The sequence below is a fragment of the Aythya ferina genome, assembly GCF_964211825.1.
Source record: "Aythya ferina genome assembly, chromosome: 2".
Classification (NCBI taxonomy): Eukaryota; Metazoa; Chordata; class Aves; order Anseriformes; family Anatidae; genus Aythya; species Aythya ferina.
In genome coordinates this window covers 82,857,062-82,863,545 of record NC_140297.1, presented here as the reverse complement: position 1 = coordinate 82,863,545, position 6,484 = coordinate 82,857,062, and the positions used below count along the sequence as shown (strand labels likewise).

General features: G+C 41.9%; 1 long non-coding RNA gene across 1 annotated transcript in view; it reads left to right on the top strand.

The window, feature by feature from the left end:
* The window catches only part of LOC311431864, a 74,277-nt gene that overhangs the window by 24,590 nt on the left and 43,203 nt on the right, over positions 1–6,484 (top strand). The gene's annotated exons all lie outside the window — the stretch shown is intronic.

Here is a 6,484-nt window from a genome sequence, read left to right as displayed (position 1 = left end):
AGGGTGCTGTGGTGCACATCTGTGTGGGGAGGCAGCCCTCAGCTTGAGTTTGCCTTCCCAGAGTGGAGGGCAAAGTCGAGAATTGGGATGGACGCAGTGGTCCAGGAGCTGGTGTCCTGCTGGAAAGTGCGGCCCCAGGCTGCTGGAGAGCTGGAGGAAGCACAGTGCCCATGGAGGGGGTCATTTAACTCTGTGCTGGCCATCTCCTGGGTAGGATTCCTCCTCGGCTGTGAAGGACTTCGGAGGTCCAGCAAACCTGGGATGTTTGTCAATTAAATAAAGCAAAGTAAATCCAGACGTGGTGTCTCTCATAGCCATGGGAAGGTCAAGCAGTTCTGGTCTTCTGTTGCCAATCCCAAAATTTGCAAACTATTTTGGACAACCTTTTCCTTCTGGGTTTCTTTGTTACTATTTTTTTTTTTTTCCTTCTTCTGCACTTTGCATTAGATATATGGCTGAAGATGCGGGCTAAAGACAGGAAGTAAAATGGCTAAATTTGTAACAATTGTGTGGTTAAAAACATGTCAGTCTCATTCAGTTGTGATTTACCAACAAGCATGAGGCAAAAAAAAAGACAGAAATTAACATTTATTAGTTCGCACTCAAGAGCGCTCAGTGTTGCTAGTTATCACATCCCTTCTTGAAATGAATAGGGAAAATAAATTGATCCAAAAATGCAATCTGAATTTACGTAGGAATCTCTTAATTCTGATGGAGAAGAAAGGATGGTTATCCATTATGTGGATAAGGTCAACACTGCTTTAATGCTTTTCACAATGATGTCTTTACATGAGCAGAAATATTTAATTTTGGTATTAATGAAAACAAAAAGCAACCTAATGGGTTTATTTTCCTTTAGTTGAAACTTTTATTTTTTATTTTTTGTAATAAAATCCTCAGCCACCAGGAAAAAATGTAAATACATATAATTCCAGTAGCCTTTTTTTCTTTTTGCATGTAGCTGTTTTCCTTGTCAGCAGGATGAAAATTGCTGTTGCCAACCATGGATGTGAAACTTGCAGGTTCCATTGCACCTTTCGTAGGGGCTGATAAATAGAAAATATCAAAACTACACAGTGCTAGACCAAGGCTACCTGGAATAGTTACCTGCCTTATTAATCTTAATAATAAAATCAAATCACGGTAAGCTCAAGGCATGAGAAGCCATGACTTTTTAGCTAGTTTTGACCCACCAATTCAACAAAACTTCTATTATGCTTTCCTGAAGCCCCAGAGGGCAGAGGAGGGAGAATCTGCAGCACTGTGTGACCGACAGTGTTGACACATGGGAGCTCGGCTGCAGAGCGCAGTGCCCCAGGGGGCCTGGGAACCACCGCTGGTTGTGGCTGACTGCAGCCACAATTTTCTATTGCTGATAAGTTGAGAAGATCTTCTGAGGTCCTCCCTCGATGCTGAGCTGTGGCCTAGCAACAGAAATATGAAGGTGTAAGTGTGGAGTCTATGAAGAGGAATTACCTTCCTCTTGACTTCGTGATGAGTTCCAGTGAAGGCAACACCTTTGCAGTGCACATTCCTCTGGAGTAAGTTGCATGTGCAGGTGTGGCAGTTCTCTGTGACAGTGTTGCTGGCTAGTCCTTGTTTTCTTCTCTACATCAGTTATTAACAAAATGCTTTCCCATTTCATCAAGGGCAATTGGTAATTCAGAAACAGCTATGAGGTACTTTGGTTGCATGGTCCCGGAGAAGAAGCTGGTTTTCTCTCTCCTGGTGGAGTTTTTCAAAGAGATCCGAATTCCTGTGGGTTCAAACAACATTACACAACTCCTGATGAATCTGGATGAGTTTAAACATGTCTTAGGATGGTTGGAAATACCTGGTCAGGAACAATTATTTTACTAAGTAGTGCTGCTCAAAGATATAAGCACTTTACTAGTATTTGCAATTACTAATTTTTTAATGTCAGTCTGCACCAAGTGCTGTGACACCATTATTAGGCATTTCCTTGTATTTTGTTCTATGGAGAATGTTTCCGTAAATACACGAACACCAGTAGACGAAAAATGGAAGCAACAACACTATTACAGGAAAAGATATTTCCAGGACTTGCTTGTGAAATGATCAACTACTGCTGCTAGACTAAAGGACTCAAAATTAAACTTCTGAAATGCGAGGGTACTGCTCTAGGCTGAGTTGCCTGAGTTGCCTATACTTCTTGCCTTTGTAGGCAAAGGTGCTTTTAGACGTTTTGACTTGAGTCTTGGAAGTAAGGCTGGGAATGCTCTCAGTTGATCTTTGTAGTAACACACCTGATTTAAAAGGAAAAAGACAGAGCATTGCCTGAAAGAGTGTGGGAGGGGAGGCTCAGCTGCGACAGCAACAACAAAACAGACCAACTGGAACAGGGCAGCATGTTGCCATTATGCTCTTCTCCCTAACCTGAAACAGCTGAAGTTGCTCACTTAAGTCTAGCCTTATTCTGATGAAATCAATGCTGCTTTGACAAGTCTACATGTGGCTTTTAGTGTATTGTGGTTTAGATGAGCAGAAATTGTGTAGATCAAAATGGCTGCGATGTTTCCAGTACTACTAAGAAACCAATACTGTCACTTCCTTTCTCTTTCCTTATTAACCACAGATTGCTCTCTATTGCTTTTCTATCTGTGAAAATCCTCCCTCGAGTGTTGAAAGGGGCTGTGTTTGACAGGCACGTGCCCCAGCACGTCAGCACAGTGACACTTGGCTCAGCCCCAGCTGTCAAGTGCAGCTGGCTGGCTTCCAAAGCACCTGGAAAAAGAGACCTTCAGGAAGTATGGCTTAGCCTGGTAGGTGTCCACGTGCTAGACACAGCTCACAGCTCTGATTGCGTCTTCTCAGAACAGATATGGAAGAGGTAGATGTGACATGAAAAGAAGTTGACAGGAATTATGTGGTCCAGGGAATAGTTTCTGTATGAGAAAAGACTACAGAGACGAGGACTGAGATGACTGCAGAGAGTTACAGCTGAATAGTTGTTCTTGGTTTATTTCCCTGCCCCATCATATATCCCTAACCATGATGACTTTTAAATTGGAATGGTGTTCATGTAGAGTTCACTTCATGAGGACTTAAAGCATGTGGAGAATGATGATCCAGTCTACTCACATTTTCAGGAGGTTTTTGACAAAGTTTCCTGTCAGAATTTTTGAGGGAAACTAAGCAGGTAAGGTTAAGAGAGAAGGATAGAGCATGGACAGATGTTTGAAAGATAGCACAAAGAGGACAACAGTAGATAGTTCTCAGAACAGGGGGAGGTTTCAAGTGAGGTTCTGCAGGGATTCGAGCTGTTGAAAATAAGTGACCTGGAAAAGGATATGAGCACTGAGGTTGAGAAAGTTTGCTGATGATAGAAATTACTTGGAGGATGGGGGACACGGAAAACAGATTGTGATGAGTTGTGGGAAAAATTGTTGAGTGACCAGGCAATGAAACAAGAAGTGAAAATTGAGTTATATAAAGGAGAGGACATGAATAAGAAAAAGTTACCCTGAACTGATGTATAAAATAACGGTCTTGAGTTGACCATTAAGACTGTCAGCCAAGATCTGGGGTTATAACAAATGAAATCACTAGCTCAGCAGCAGTCAAAAAAGTAAATCATACGTCAGAGCTTATTAGGAGAGGAGCAGAGAAAGTCAAGCGAATGCAAGAGTCACCCTGTGGACCCTGCATGTGCTTCTGGTCCGCTCTCCTCCATAAAGTGACAGGGAGACTGGAAGAGTTCAGAAGAGGAAAAAAAACAAAAGGATCACCAAAGGCCAGTGCCGCCTTCTTTAAGAATAAGTGAACTTTTTCCCACAGCCTGGGAAAAATATTATTTAGGAGGCGAAGTGATGTATGTCTACAAAATAAGTGTCATCCGGATGAATGGATGGGACTGAGCATTTACTGTTGACTGGGAGGAATCCAATGAAGCTACTGGCAACCAGGTTCTTCACCCTCAGTCTCCCACCAACTCCAAAGCTTCACGCAAGAAAAAAGCTGACCTGCTGAACTTTGCTGAAGAGCATTGGCTGCTTAAAGTTGGCATAAATCCACGGGAAGACTGAGCAAAATACAGAGAAGAGATCTGCTGGGGCTGGTAAATGTGGAGAAAACATACATAGCTCAGGAAATCCCCTAAAGTAAATATAGTCAGAGGCTGGGACAGCATTCAGGGGAAGTTCTCACTCTTCCTGGCCTATTTACCACTGTGGAGAAAACACTCAGGTTTGGAGAATCTTCCTTCAGATCTAGCTTGGCCGGCCTTTTATGCTTACATTACATATGGTCAGTATAATACAGGCACTTAATACTACCACATGTGTGAGGGGGCTGGCACGCATGTGCCACGTGGTATCCAGAAGTGTATCTTCATCATATACGTTAATCTGAGATTCTTTATCTAACAGTCAAGCCCACTAAGCACTGCAGTTTATCCAATACAGCAACATCTTGTTTGATGTTGCAACTTCTGCTTTCATATCCATTTCCTTCTTTCTCAAATATTCTGGTAACTGAACACAGTAAAGATAAGGATGATTCCTCGCCTATACAACTGTGCTATTTGCATCTAGAAGCATCGGGGTTGGAAGAGGCCTTCAGGATCATCAAGTCAAACTGCTAACGTGGCCTACGGAGTCCCATCACCAAACCGTGTCCCTCAAGAAGTTTTAAGCTGGTGTCTATTTTCTCATAAGCTTTATTTCCTTCATGGATGTAATTAAGGAAGAACTTAGGAAGCTGCACATTTTCAGAATTTGAAATTAGGTTTTACTGTTAAAACAAAAAAGAAGAGGGATTATCTGCTGGTCTTGATTGCTTTGATGGAGACGCCTCCTGGCGTGCTGCATAACACCTCAGTTCCACCTTCTCCCAAGTCTCTGGTGTGAACTCCTCTGCAGGAAGTAATACATACAGGATATGCTGATATAGTTTCATGAGCTGTCTTTAGGAAATAACACTAAGTATTCCACTGACCGTGAATAATGTCTTTAGTCTCCACATTTTTAGAATATAAGATTTTACTGTTGTGTTAACTAGTCAGGTCACTCTGACGTTGTGAAAAGCAAGAGGGAAATGGACTGTGCAGCACTGTGAGTCATTATTTACCCCCGAGTGTTCTTTCCTATGGAGTTAGTGTCTTCACTGAGCAGATGTTTTGACCTGGGAGGTCTTTGTGGTGGGACTCTGTGCTTGGCAGTATCTTGTAACTTGGATTTTTTTAATACGCATTGTAAATTCTTGCCAACCAAACAGTAACAAGAAATTTTCTTTTTAAGAGTCTGTTCAGGTATTGTGGATATATGTGATTTCACTCACTAATTTGTCAGCCAAAGGGCTGGATCAGATATTTCTGGTTAGCAACAGAGAACGGAAGAATTTCCAGGTAAGCTGAGATTGTTTTCAATACCAAATACTCATCTGTCTTCTGGCAAGGAAAATCTTGTGATTATAAAATGCAGAAAATCTTAAAATTCTGTTCTACAAATCTGAAGATACTCTGAGGAATACAGATCTTTTTGTTCATCTTCCAACAAACTGCTCCCCTCCAAAGCAACTAGTTATATGTGGTCAAGCTTTAGTTTTTCTCTGCATTTGACTGTATTTTCTTTTGGACAGGGTTTTATTTGTCTTTTAGCCCCTCTTTAGCTAACTTGAAGTTGATTTCATTATGTCCTTTAGGCAAGAATATGCTTTCCCTACAACTCGTGCAGGTAATATTTTCTATTTTATTCCACTTCACTTTCATACACAAGGGTTATTGAACCAAGGCAAAATTCTTGCTTGGGTAATGTATGGCCTGTGAGTCATACACACTGAAGCAGACACTTGGAACAGCCTGGAGTAGTGCTGCTTCCCGGTCCAGCAGCCCTTCACCTCATACAGTGACAAACAGGAACATGTCTCTTTCCCTGCTCTAGCAATTCCCCGTCTGGAGTGTTAGATAACTCTGCCCCTTCCCAGCCTGGGCTTGGCATGTTTATTGCTCACAATCCTTAAAGAAACCTAAGGGTGGGGCGTAACAAGGCTGCAGCATGCATGCTCTGTTTGCGGAGGGCCGAGTGTCATTCCACGGTGACTCAGACTGTCTCTTATTCTGGCTACATTCCTTCAATATCAAAGTGCAAAGTCAGCTGTTAGGTAAGTTTATCAAAGCAAGAAATTACGTAGCTAAGCAAGAAAAAATTATTCCAGTAAAGTTCAAGATAAGATTCCCAGATATCAAGAAGCAAAATCTTTTTTTTTTTTTTTTTTTTTTTTTTTTTTTTATGTCATGGCCCATACATCGACAGTGCTTCTGCAGTTTTTTGGGAGGGCTTTCTGGCCCTCCAACTGACAGGTACATCTTATACTCACGGTGTAGGGGATGCACCAAGCTCACCAGACCTGAATAGCAATGCTGGCTGGTGTGCAAGGGCAGGGAATAGATGTAATTCTCTTTTGTCTCTAAATAGAGTAATAAAAATAGTCAGTTCCCTTTGATTTTAGGAAACTGCTTACTTTA